Below are 14,300 nucleotides of genomic sequence, written 5' to 3'. Positions count from 1 at the left end.
TCGAGTTAACGTGCAAATGATTTTTTTTTTTTTTTTCTTTTAAATTCCGTCTATTTCTCCCTCTTTTCCATTGTTTAATTTTTCTTCATCACACACGCCTCGGTGAAAAAGAACTTTTACCAACTGTTAATGCTGGTATTTAAAGCAATGACATTTTCCTCCCCGGGATGTAACATTTTCAATAATCAATAAAGCCGGGGGGAGGAGGGAAGGCTGAAGTCTTTTTTAGGTGCGCGGGTTAAAACACATCTTCATCTGAGCCAGCGACGTTGCGCGCGTGGCCTGCGGCACATCAGCCCGGGCACCGCCGCTGATTTAACTAATTGGCGATTACAAAAGGAGGACGGCGTTTAAAGTAGCATGTCCCGGTATTACCGCATAATCCAGGCACCAGGGTTCAGAGCGTCTTGGAGCATCCCCGCTATTTCCACCCTCATTTGCTTCTTGGGCGGGGAAAAGCAGGTTTGGAAACCTCGCCATCCTCAAATTAACAGGGGGAGCACAACCGAACGTTCGACCTAAACGCTTCGGTGTGAAAGCAGCGGGTTTTTTCGGAGACCCGTCGTTCCCACCGGCTGTGCTCGGGCTCCCCCCGACCGCGCGGAGCGTCCCCCCGTCTCCCGCCGGCTCCCTCTGCCCGGCGCTGGTCCCCGGCCGTGGCACGGCCCCGGGGAGCCGGGAAGGGGCCGGCGGAGCCCCCTCGCCACGGTCTGTCTGCCAACGGCCCGACTTCATTAGAAACCCGGCACGTCCGCCATGTGACAGGCCGGGAGCCGCCGGTATTTGTTGTCTTAATGCACAAGTACTCGGGGACTGAACTGATAAGGAAAAAACTGTTCTGAATCTGCTGAACTACACGCTTAGGGTGGCACGGACCCGCGCGATATTGAAAATCAATAGTCACATGGCGGTTTAAAGGTTAGAGGTCTCCTGAATTAACTTTCTAGTACTAAATTACCAGCCCTTGGGTTTTTTGGGTTTGTTTATTTATTTATTTATTTATTTCCCATTTTGTAATGACTGGAGAGATGCATTGACTTTAAAGACGCGCAGCTTGCACCTAGTTTGTGCTCGGAGCGAAAGGAGAAAACAACAAAACCTTTTAATACTTGGTGTGATGATTCAAACATTAGGGTATTCCTCACGAGCAAATTCAGATGGAACTGGTAGGCGTATAGCAATGTCAAATATGGTGATGGAGCCGTGAGCATTATTAGTGGCCTGAAAATGAAAATACGGCTCCATTTTTTTAACTCGCATCCTCTACGGTGCCCATACTTGTATGACATGTAATATTTAAATTAATGCATGTTTTATTTTTAACGACATTTAGAAAATGTAAAGTAACAGTATTATTTGAAATATTTATTCATTAGGAATGAACAAATAATATTGTCACAAATAAATTGAACGTTTAATGTTGAAGCCTGTGAAGACTTACATATTGCTTTTCACTGCTGAGCACAGTGCACTCCCGAGGACTGTTCCAGCATGTAGCTACTCACACGTGGAAGCACCTTCACGACTGGTCTTTAGCTCCTCTGCTTGCAGGTACTGCAAAAAACAAATCATTTTTTATTTCATGGAATAGATTTCATATTTAAATTTATTCCAACATTTCCCTTCCCCTTGTTTTCATTCCCCTAGGTACGCTGGCAGCTTGAATTTCAACATCGAATATTTGCAACCTGGGTTAGCCTTCATCAGAACGGCTAACGGGGAGCCACGTCCCAGCAGCCCACCGGAGTCGACGCCGTGGCTGTGGGAGCTTTGGGCGCTTGGCAGATATGTTGGGGGACAATCTGGTGGGTTGACCATTAACCAGCTTTGCATGAACCAGCTCCGGTGGGGTCATCAGCAGCAGGGTCAGGCGGCTGGACGCGGGGCTCCCCGGGATGCTTCGCACCCACCTCACCAGGGGAACACCCCGACGGGCAGGGGCAACCACAGGGGTTTTGGTCCCCTTGGTGCTGGATGTCGACCCTGGGTGACTGCACTGAAGGAAGATCTGAAGCAGCCACCGAGGCTTTGAAGTAGCGGGTTAAGGAGACGTGGCAGGAAAAAAAAACTTCCAGGAATTTTAGACACTGATAAAGCTTTTTCTTTCTGGGTCACAGACACTTCTCCAAAGCCTTATTTCTAGAAATACTCCGCTGTTTTAAGATTTATTGATTGCGTGCAGCTTAAATTTGATTTTCTCTTATCACAGTGGAACCGTATATGCGTGCACCACCTCAGCCGGGAAGGGGCAGCCAGACCCTCGTCTGCCGCGTTTCACCGGCTGGGCGCCGGGGCTGGGACAGGAGCACGGGCTGCAGGACGGTGTCTCTGCCGCGGCCAGCGTGGTTTGGTTTGCCAGGCACCATCCTGCACCGGCCACGGGTCCCCCGCAGCGCCGGGAACTCAGCGGAACGAGCGGTGGGCCGTGCAAAAGGACGCGCGCCGCTGGACGTACTGACGTGGGAAACCCGGCGCCTACTTTTCAGAAGTGTTTGTGTGCATTGAACGCCATCACCTCAACGTATGCAGAAATAAAGTCCAAAATACGGGGAAGGGATCTGAGATAACCACTCCGGCCTAATTACTGAACTATACGAAGCACCTCTAAAAAACGCCCAAACTACACATTGTAATATTTCGCCAGACAAACGCCAAGTCTCTCATTCTAAAAATAAATTGCGAACTTAACCTTTTCAGCTCTGGCATTTCCAGGCTCTCTGCTAATAAGTGGCAGACCCATCCCTGCCATCGACACGTCCAACTTCTGTTTATTTTCAGCTGCCTTCCACCTTCAACTCGAACATGAAGGCTGCAACCACACCACAGGTACTCCCCCGAAACTTTAACCTAAGGCACACGTTGCATTTTGATAAACAAACTTACAGAAGGATGAAGACCATACTTGTAACTAATAAAATAAAAACCTGCTGCTCAGTGTCTGCTTGGACACCATCTCAGGCAATACTGGAGTATGTACACAACTCTACCCACGTGAAGAGCCCTACTCACTTAGTATGGGATACACGTACCCACAAATTCGCACATAAATGGGGTTATATCAAGGTATAAACCAGAAAAAGCTTCCTCTGTTCATCTGAGATCTCTGCTATCATAAACTTTTGATTAGACAGTGTATACGTTATATTAGAGATAAAAGTTTCTAGTGGAGATTTTCCTCAGTTACTGTATTTATATAAACCTACGGATTATTGACGCGTTGCATGGGCACAGGAAGAGCTGGCACTGTTATGGGAGACTTTTTGTGCAAGAAAGAGCTAGAATTTTAAAAACATCATTTTAAAGCATAGCTTGAACTAACATTTTCTGGTTTGTACATACACAAAATAATCCTATAGAAATGTGAAGATTTATTTTTTATAACCATCATCCTTAACTAGTGCACAATTACCTTAATGTTTATTTCTATCAGCAATCTTATTAATTCCCATACTACTTCTAGACCATGCTTGCACTACAGAAATAATTTTAATTGAACATTTATTAAAACAAATGCTTTGTCAGGATATACCCACTCCATCTGGCTGCACTGGACAGGCATTATTTCCTGGATGTGTCTGCTTTATACAACGTCTTCTCCCACAGCTCTCACTGACTACCAGAGATCATGATTAGATTGTTGTGGATTTTGCTCAGCAGCGTTTTCTGCCACAGCCCTTTTTGTCTCGCGGACATTAGCTTACACGCACGCTCTCCGCAGGACTCTTCCTCTTCTGCTGCACAGAATGGGGCTTATTCTGGAAGAACATCGTTAGCCCACCAATCTGACAAAAGGCAGAGATCTTCTATAAATAACCCGCCCTGCAAGGCCGGATTGGCTGTATCTTTTTTTTTTTTTTTGGTGTATGTGCCTGCTCACAATTACGGGGATAAGAGTTTTGATAAGAAAAAAATATGAATTGGGTTCTCAGTGTTAAATTTCAGCCCTTGAAAATAAACGAAGACAAGCTCTCCCCTTTCTCCCTCCCCACAGCAATCACCTGCTGACAAACAGATTCTGGGCACTACAAAGCCCTTTTTTAGCACACTTGCTCACCTAGCAGCCAAACATTATTTTTATTGCTGGCATCACGAACAAACACAAAACAAATAGGAGACACGCAGAATTCAAAAAACGGCAGCATTGTGCAGTTAATCCTCTATTCACTGTCGTATCAAAGCACTTTTTTGTTACTTTTGCTGTGATTCATCTTAATGAAAGCCACTATTTTTACAGCATATCTCGTTCAACCCAAACCCGGTTACACATGCTTCCCTCTTCGGCCAGATCATGGGAGATTTAAAGCTCTTACCTCTCACAACAGGGGAAGTGGTGTTTCTCAAAACTTCAGAAGGTAGCTTAATATTTACCAAACTGCTTGGGTTTTATTTATTTCTCACCAAAAGCCTGTATGGTCTCTATAATAGTAACTGCAAACACTGCATCACCCCCAACTTTATAAATTTCTTTTCTGTGCTCCAGTCATTTTTCGCTCTTTCTTTGACAGCCCTGAGCACGTACTTCATTAGTATTTTTCGGGGGAGGTTCTGATGGTTTTTAGCATTTCTGCTCTGTGTAAAAGTGCCTTGAGACAACCAAGAGCTCCCCGCAGGGTCGTGTGGTGCCTACGGATGCTTGTGCAAGGTGGAAGGATCACCCAATATTTTGTATTTCCAGCAGCGCTGGGGGCGGTGGGCATTCCACGAGATGGGGGCTTTTCTCTTCCCAAGGACGGCACAGGTCCTCTCGCAGGAATATGATACCTCAACCATTTCCAGAGGCCTCTCACATCAAGAAACTGAAGTGCTTGTGGCCTTCATTATGATAAAGCAGATCCACCACAGGGAACTGAACAACCAGATCATTTTCTCATGTTGTTTTCTGGTTTTAGGGTTGCTTGTATTGATATGACCCTTCTGTAAGTGTGAAGAAATATTTAGTATCAAAAGGATATTCTGAGTCAGCTCAACAGCACTAAGCCGGCTATCAAGTCCCAGATACAGCTCAGCATCCATGGCATCATAGAACTGCTTTGAAACAAACATATATAAAATATTTGGGGATTCCAGATAAGGGTAAAGAATAAATAAAGATTGCACTTTTTTTCTTCCTTCAGAAGTACCCTGACTTGCTAAGAAGCACTGAGGATGCTCTGCAGAGAGCGTAACTCCGCAGTTTCCTTTCTTAAGGCTAAACCAGCAAAATTTTAGAAAGTTTTGGTTCGGGACATATCTAATCCCCCCACCTTTGCTTTAGCTGCAATTTCCACAGTCTGGGTCAGACCTTTTCTCAATAGATGGATGTGTCTTCAATAACGAACATAAACACAACGGCGGTCTGTAGATGAGGCTGCATTTCTTTGCAGGTGGAAAACCATAAAGTCATATTTATTGAAAGTTTCAACCATGGCCAACCGATAGCAGCACATACGGCGCAGTGTAATGACATGACATCTCTGAAGACCGAAGAAGCTTTCACGGGCTTTTAAACCTTTGCAGATGATTGGGCTGTTGCAGGTCCAAAAGCAGAAATAAAAACTGAGTAGCAGAGCACCTGACCTAAACCCCAGAGGTCACAATCCCCAGTGGACACTTCCCATTGCTTTCAAACACTTAGCTCAAACCCAAAGGGAAGGACGTGCAGAAGATTCCTCCGATAAAGGAAATGTTGCGATGATGGGTGGAGGAAGATGTGAAATCAGTCTTACAAAAAAAATGATTGTGGTGAATACCTCAGAATGGTGGTGTGGTGAATTGTGGTGAATACCACAGACATCATCCAAATCCAGGGATTCAACAGGAACCAGAATTAAATTCCAGGAACTTGGAAGTAAGATCAAAATGTAAGCTTTGAGTACTCTGATATTCCAGGATAACATATATATCCCTAATAACGGACCTCTGAGCATATTGGTTATACATCATTTTGCAGAGCATTTGAGATGCAATATTTCTACAAGGATTTAATTTGAAAATGATGCAATAATCTTAATTTAACATAATGTCTTCATTCATGGATGGTGTATGCTGTTGAATCAACAGTCAGTGTATTTGGTTTATTGACATCTGTTGTCGGGCAGTGAAGCCTATGACTCACAGACACTTAGCACACACTGTATTTTTTCTTCTTCTGAAAGCTTTTCTGCAAAATATGGTTAGAGTTGCTTCCTGTCCAAGGAGGTGATGAATTCACTGTAAAAACTTGACATTAATTAGTCTTCTGACTGTGATAGCAATAATGAGGCCTAGTTTTTCTCAAAGAAGTGTAGATAAACATGATTTCATAATTACATTTTCCTTAATAACTGATTGATGTATTTGCTGGTTATCAAGTTACAAAAATGAGTTTTGAGGGCAGATGCCCGTAAGCCAGGTTGAGATCCAGATGGGGATGGTTTTTGAGCTCAAAGGATGTTCAGACCCACGACTGGGGCCCAGAGCCATTGCTGGTTTTGGTTCACAAGGTGTGTAGGATCCATGTCCTCATCCAGCTTCTCCGCAGAGGAATGGGGTAGAACAAGGGGGCCCAGAGCCTGACCCCAACCATGTCCCGATCTCTCCCAGCTCCATGGGGCCGTACCAGCCTCACCGCTGGATGGGTCCTGGGACCCTCTTCTGCAAGGTGCCCCCACGGCGTACAAGGGACCCACCTTGAGTTTTGCTGCCTTGCTCATCGGTGGCAGCAGACCGGTGGAGATTTGTCCAGGAGCCTCTGAGGCACAGGCAGGTAATTCACTGTCAAATGCTTTGGCTCCAGCACCAAATGCCGAAGCCAAAGCCAGCTTGGCGATATCTGTTGCAGAGTACAACAAAACAAAGGGGTTTTATGGTTGACTATGTAATAACAGAAGTAAAGTTGGGCAAAAATTATATGCAATTTCAGTCTGTATATGGCAAACACCTCAAATCACAAAGCCTGCTGGCTTGTTTTATGAACAGAAAAGGCTTCCTGCTTAAAAGGTTAGACAGAAATTTAAAAGGTAACTTGCAATGAAAGTCAAGTTGTGGGGTAAAAAAAAAAAAAAAGGATCTAAGAGGCATCCCCGAGGAGAGGAGGGAGCACAGCAACGTGGCCATCAGGCACTCATGTGTCAAGAACAGATGATCTGCCCATCATAATTAAAGAGAGAGACTTAAAAAAAATCTCAGGGAACCAGGAGGTGCCAGGAAAACTTCAGTGGAGTGGTAGCTTTTCTCTCAGACAATGGGAAACAAGGAGGAGAGGAGTCAGTAAGAGGTGGTTCACAGCAGGGACAGCTATCCTGAGCTGACAAAACTTCCCAGGCTCCGCGCTCAACCTGTGATTAATCGCACAGACACACAAAGCACCGGCTGCGACCAGGAGCCATCCTCCTAATGCATGTCACAAACTTCATAATTCCACTTGGAATGAGACAACAGCAAGTTAAATTCCTGGATCACTGTCACCGTGTCACTTACAGAAGAAGTTGCACCGGGGAACAGTTGGCTATTGGAGTAATTTGAATGGAAATGTCAGTTTTCACAACCTATGATTTGAGGTAAGTGCCCTGTTATTATACAGCAGCTCTGTCAAGCAGCCGGGGCCGAGTGCACGCCGAGACCCCCTCTCAGCAAACGCATCCTCGTCCCCGCTCCCGCCCCAGCCTCCTCCTGCAACCCACCGCCGCCGAAAAACTAACATTTCCTTCTCTGCAACACCCTTCGTTCACATGGACAAACATTCTCCGTGTCTTCCCATGTCCTGGCCTGATTTCAATTCTAATTTTGTATTCTGTTCAAAAGTATATGCTTCAAAACCATACAGAAACAGTGAGTTGTTTCTGAATAAATCGATTAATCGAGATTTGCATTGACCTCTGGGCAGGTTTCGTCTGAGTAAGGACTTCAGAATACGGTCAATATGTCTTACTGCTAAATACTTGCAGAAGTTGCTACATAAGGTTGTACACATCTTACACACATCTGTGACAGATTCTGTCGATTCCCTGCGCTGTATGGGGAAAAAAATACTTGCTGTGCAGAAGTGCCACGGTTTTGTCTAGTACCTGCCCTTCAGTAACACCTTTACATATGTTATATATACCTTTATTCAGATATTTTGGGATTTGAAAGGCAATGCATCCAGTGCACAACTTGTGCACTGATTTGCCTGAACTGATACAGAAGGAAATAAAGTTAAATCAGCATAGCTATCAAGTAGAGGAGCTCTCAAATGTTTAACTTCAATCAGTTAAACATCAATTCAAACCATACTGATTTAGAAGCATCCAAACACAGTATCCCTCCAATTTAACTAAATCACAGCCTTCATGAAGCCAGAATAAATGCACGTGCAGACCTGACCTAAAAGCAATAGAAAATAAAAGCAGGAAACACTGGTTACGAGTAATCCAGCTTGCAGAAGGATGGAAAGAAAAAGGGGAGCTATACAGAAGTGGAAAGTTGTCATGAGAGGTGAAGGGCATCGCTGCCACCCCTATTCGAGCCAGCCTGCAGAATAACCATCACTTGGTGCGGGCTGAGACCAGCCCCTTTCCGAACCAGCAGTGCCGATGTGCTATTACGTTTTCTGCACCCAAAAGCCAGCCTGTACAGGAAAAGATTGCACGGCCAGATCCCACACAGGTAAAATAGTCCTACATCTCCGATTTGAAAAAAGGAGAAATAATCGACCTGAAGGATCTTCTCTTACCTCTGGATGAGTTTACTGAGCTCCGGGAGCTGCGCTTGGTTGAGCTCTGGTACTGGGAAGCAGCAATGGGGTAAGTAAGTGGCTTTTGTGGGTTTCTCCTCCTTGGACAAGCAGGTTGCTCTATTTTACAAAAAATAAAAAATCTTGTTGTTCAAAAGAAGAGATGTGACAGCAGGATATTTGGACTTTGCCATCCTCTATATGCAGGGGATGATAAAGAAACTATTATGCTGTTTATACATTGCCCATGGTGCCACTGACGTTGGGGTATCTCCAGGCAAAGTGAAGCACAATTACTACTATTATTTTTACTTTGAAAGGAGTGGCTTACTGAGTCAGTAAATATAGGGTTTTTTTTTCTTTTATGCCAAACATAAATTCGGTGGGAGAAAAAATGCTTCTACAAAATGTGAAGCGAAAGAAATGGAAAACAAGTCAAATTTAGATTTTGCCTGCAGGACAATTGACAAACCAAGAAGCTTTCCTGGCTTCAAAACAGCTACTTAGATCACAGGTGGTTGTATTCTTAAAGGGTAAAAAGCAAAGCTATCTCTTTTTACGGTATCCTTTTCAGGCATCCTACTCTGTCGCAGCCACCAGGCTTTTATGTGTGCCCAGGCAGAAGAGGCTGGATCCTGTTGCAACACTCTGTTGGACTATAAACCAATGATATTTGCTTTACCTGTGCACTATCTTCCATGGAACAAAACAACATTTACATCTGGGATCAATTTGCTTGAAATTAAAGTGCAGCTGCTATATCTCTTCTGCATCAAAAGTATAGTGTTAAGGCTATAACATACAGACAGTTACACATTACTTTGCATTGTAATATTTAGATTTGTGTCATTTTCCATCTGAAGTAAAAAGCGTCTTTAAATAAATGAGTGATCTTATACTACATATTTTATGGGCTGTGTACTCAGCAAGATATATCTACATTTGCAATGTGCATATACTCATCTCCAATTTCAAACTACGTATTTAGACCTTGAATTTTAATGCTTAAACGAAAATGCAGTGTAGGAATAATTTGGACTGTATGCTCACAAAAGTTCCGCTGTGTTTGTACAGGAGGGTGAGACGAGTTTTGCGGTATTCTCAGGTAAAATATGAGCTTTTCCAGTTCGTTACTGCAGATCCTTTCCCCCTCCCCCGTGCTCTCTCTCAGTAGCCCCCCCTTTAAAGCCGTGATGCACAAGCCTTTCGACAGGGAGGGTGACACTGGCGGCTCACCAGCAGCCAGAGGGCTGTGCAAAATTACCATCTGCATTTACATAAGCACACGTACGATCCTTACAAAGAGAGGAACGCACAGGGCTTTTATTATTTACATATAAGTCGCTGCAAACGCATCCAAAGAGAGACCATGAGTTTGGTACCTGTGAAAAAGTGACTGCAGCTACAGAGTGGTTCCTGCTGCCGTGCCGGGTGGGACCGAGCTCCGGAGCGTGTCCCTGACGTTACCTCCTGCTCCTTGCCTCTTCTGGACGTGTGTCCCCCGGTACCCGCGCCGACCGACCCACCGCGCGGCACCGTGCAGCATCTCAACAAACGACTTGGCCGGAGACGGTGGTATCCACCTCCTTATCACCCGAAACAGAGTCCTCCAGCTGCGGGTCCTGGGTTGGGCTCTGCACCACCTTGCCGTGGACAGGAACCGCTATTACGTGGTCATCCGGAGCAGCGGTTTGCGTCACGTTTGGCTCGTTGTCGTCAGAAGCTGACATCAAGACGCGAGCTTCCACCTCCCGCGGTGTCCTGCCGTGCTGCCGGTGCCTTTGGACCTCCAGCCACGGGTAAGGAACTTGCACGGGGTCCATGACGATGTTCACCATGGGGATGGAGCCTACTGGTGAATGCAGAGATAGGACATTTCCTATTACTTTAGGTGTTACTTATCCCCACACAAAGGCCCACGTTTGCAAGCATTAAATGGCAAAAGGCAGCCAGCAACGCACAACTACTACAACGCACCATTTTCTGAAGTCTGGGGACAATTTCGCTCTGAGGTTTCCAGCGAGTTTTACCCGGTGCTGCTGCCTCTTAGCATGTAAGGCTCTATATTTTAATTCCTCCCCAGATCACCAAGTTCAAGTTTGATTGATTGCTGACAATCAAATACTGCAGTTGGCAGAAGTATGTAGGAAAAGTAACGCGCTCCAACTGGAGTGCTTAACAGGCTGCTTACTGAACCTCCATAAATGAGCAATCATTTGAAAAACTTTTGGTGCTCTCCAAGAGTTTTGGGTGCTCTTCCCCAGGGTTCTGCTGTACCCCCAAATCCTAGGCAAATGGCAAGAGCCGTTCAAAAATAGTAAAATTTCCTTCCGAAAGCAATGCTATTAACCTGCTTTTGCTTTCCAAAAGAATAAAAATAAGCTATGTGACGCTGGAATGAGGACTGGGATCTGAATTTTCAGAGAGTTTTCCCCAATAGTTCCCAAACAGAATTTTCCCAGTTTCCCACAGAAAATGGTCTCTATGGTTTAAAAAGCATACCTAACTCCACGATTCCCATATTGTTTTACTGCCAATGGCAAGAAACAAACTAAGAGAAAGCCCAAGAAAACAACTGTCCAGGATAACAGCTACTGAGCACAGAGCAGGGCAATTTAATGAAATCAAGATCAATGGTTATGTAGGTCATTTCAAATACAGAGTATTCCACCTCAAAGCCTAGCGCATTGGTTGAAACAAAAACTGGAAGTGCAACATTTTCAAGCTATTGTTTCCTCCCAGCAGCTGCAGTATTTTGTGTTTTGGTGAAGTTGAATCAGAAGTTTTTTTCTGCAACAGTCATAGATACGCTGCAGCCTCCGTTGTGCACTGCTCAAACCAGCTGCACAGAAACCCCAGCAGATAAAACGCTGTAGGACCTCAACATCTTCTGCTCCAGTTTTGGCAAAAAACCCACTTTTCCAGCGCAATCCTGCAGTGGTTGACATAAGGATGTAAGACTGTGAAAGAGAGGATGCTGCTCATCTAAAACAGTCAGATTATGTACCTGGACTTTATCCACTGCCTGGAGAAGAGAGACAACCAATTAGTCCAACACAGCTTCTTTACCATACCCAGGTTGGAAAACAGATTGAAGGGGTCAAAAAATTCAGGAGGCTCCACATGATCTGACATTTGCCTTGTCACAATTTTCTTGACAACCAGAAGGTTGGAGACAGTTTGCTGGTCATCAGGAGCGGCAGTATGGGAAGACTGATTACTGAGCTGGGGACAAGAAACTGGTCAATTAACGGTCTGCTCGTTCTCGAAACAGTGATTTCTTCAATAACTCAGGATGGGTTTAGTCTGCTCATTTTGGAGGACAAATGTGCTGTAAAATAGTTGCTGGAGTGTACAAACTTTTCTTTAGTTTGCAGCCTCCCGGTGCTGCTCCTGCAGCTACAGAGGTGATCTCCAATTCAAGCGATACTCGGAGGTTCAAACTTCATTCCAGTGCCATCCTTTTTGCACTTGATTGCATTTGCACAATAACCTCTGCTGCAGAACGCATTGGCGGTAGCTGAAGCGACTTTGATGAACAATATACCGGTTTCATTTCAATTTTTGCTTTTACTTCCCGGTTTGGTTTTGGCCACATTAAATATACCTTTCTGCAGAATTAATTCTTTGTATGGGAGGTTTCTCAGCCTGTGATACGGGAGTGGACACTCACCTTCCATTATTTGTACGGTGAGATCTGTACCTGCTCTGTCTGTATTACCACCGTGCAACCACGCACCGGCTCCTTTGCCTTCAGCTATCCTGTGTATCTGTCAAATTTTTTTGGTGCCTGACACCTACTGCAAGGATGAATCTATGCAATATACTGATGTCATTTTATAGATAAAAATCAGAATAGTTTTATAGTCGGTCCCCATATTCTGTGATGTAATCCCGTTCCTTACTGCCACCCATCCGTCACAGCCGCTGCGAGGGGCCGGGGTTCATCCTCCTCGCTTGCCTGGCCCTACTGCCAGGGTCAGAGAAAAAATAACAAGGCCAATAGCCCCGAGAACAGGAATTGCGTGTCCTATCAAAAAGAGGACATTTTGATAGGTAGAGGTTGAGATCCTCTCTACCAACCTACATCTACTGGTCCTGCTCCAAACCGCAGGTATGGTGCTGTTGTGCCTCCTGAAGTGGTTGTATCTCCGCTTTGCTAATGGTGGTTAATCTTCTGACCCGCTGAGCGGGACATTTAGGATGATGCTATTCGGATAAATGGTTACAAACCCCACCCCAGCCCAAATAAGCCATCCCATCGGTGGAAATCCGGCGTTGGTTGGAGGTTTGGTCACAGCTTCTCACAAAGAGGGGTTCCAACATACGCGGTCTTCTCCCTCCAAACTGATTTATACGAAACAAGGCTGCGTTTCAGAAAGCCTTTACAACAGCTACGGCAGCTCAGCCCAAGAGGCCGTGTTAAGGACAACTTTCTGCAGGTTCTAGATAAAACAAAAGGCATTTTCTCTCTCTTTCCTTAGCGCGCAGCCCTGACGGAGCCCTTTGGCGTCACGCCGGCTGTCGAGGGCGAGGGCCGGGGCCGCAGCGCGGGACGTGATCTCTCCTGTTTTCCTGGGAATTACGGCGGTGGCCTGTCGGATCACCTCTCCTCTGCTCCACGTGCTCCTCCTCTGCTCATGACTGCTGCCCGCTCCCCTTCATTCCGCCACAGGCAGCGCGAGCTGGCCGGGGACCCAGGGGGGCTCCGGGAAACGCAACCCAGTCGAAGGGGAAAGGGGGGGGACGGGTACAGCCGATTGCTTTCCAGGCATCCCAGCTGATTACTCAGGCATCACCCATATTCCGGCTGGAGAACGCCAAGTTTGTTATGGCGTCGTTTTAACTCCGTGTGTCGATGATTCGGTACAACAGCTCACGGCTGCAATATTCCATTAATTCTTAAAAACCTCTAAATCTCTTGATGGCTTTACCTACAGAAACTCCAGAGCACGCGCACTTTGGGAGAAGTGCTACCCTAGGTCTCTTATGAGAAGAATACCTATAACTAAAAAGATAAAATGGTTTTGTGATCAAATTTTGCTTGCGAGCATTTTGTTCAGAAAGAACAAAGGTTTCTTTTTGCTGGGCGTTACGAGGAAATAATTTCATTGTACCAGTTATTTTAACTATTGAAAGGCTGCTGCTTGCCCATTGCCCCCTAAAATTAAACCTGCATTTAGGCATCATGCTGATGGTAGTTTCAAAAGCATATAAAATGTGTTTGCTTCATAAAAGCAGAAATAAGGACCATGTTCGAGGCTTGCACTTTTAAAAATTCTGGGCTACAATCAACATCAAACTTCCTAGGAAAGCTCAGCCATGATAGCAAGGTCAATAAACAAAAGCAATAATTTTTCAAAACATCACAGTGTGCGCCAATGGAGATGCGATGTTTTTTTCCTTCTGCTGCCGGAGTTTTAAAGATTTAAGTCAAGCCTGGATGAAAAAACACTCGGGATTCCCACTCCTGGTGTCCTGCCCTCGTACTCCTGCCATGGCTTTAAGAGGATGCTGCCGAAGGCTCAGCCGAGCCGCGCTGCGCGGGTGAGCTCGGATCCAAATCACGGAATGACTCAAGCGGCCTACTTTGAACTGAGACACAAGTTTTCCGAACGGAATTAGGTCA

At 45.3% G+C, this 14,300-nt stretch overlaps 1 protein-coding gene across 3 annotated transcripts in view; it reads right to left on the bottom strand.

Annotated features, from left to right (window-relative positions):
• Window positions 1–1,416: 1,416 nt before the first annotated feature.
• MGMT (O-6-methylguanine-DNA methyltransferase) overlaps window positions 1,417–14,300 on the bottom strand; it is a 186,350-nt gene continuing 173,466 nt past the window's right edge. Inside the window, exons 8-10 of one of the 3 annotated variants that reach the window (XM_052799611.1) lie at window positions 10,054–10,523; window positions 8,672–8,789; window positions 1,417–1,554 (exon numbers count right to left, since the gene is read on the bottom strand). The gene's annotated coding sequence lies outside the window, so the exon portion shown is untranslated. Of the gene's footprint in view, window positions 1,555–8,671; window positions 8,792–10,053; window positions 10,524–14,300 lie in introns of all 3 variants that reach the window. The other 2 variants (XM_052799609.1, XM_052799610.1) reach the window with 2 other exon arrangements.

The sequence above is a fragment of the Harpia harpyja genome, chromosome 10 (assembly GCF_026419915.1).
Source record: "Harpia harpyja isolate bHarHar1 chromosome 10, bHarHar1 primary haplotype, whole genome shotgun sequence".
NCBI lineage: Eukaryota > Metazoa > Chordata > Aves > Accipitriformes > Accipitridae > Harpia > Harpia harpyja.
Note: the sequence above shows the minus strand (reverse complement) of the source record. Positions and strands in the feature narration are given on the sequence as shown.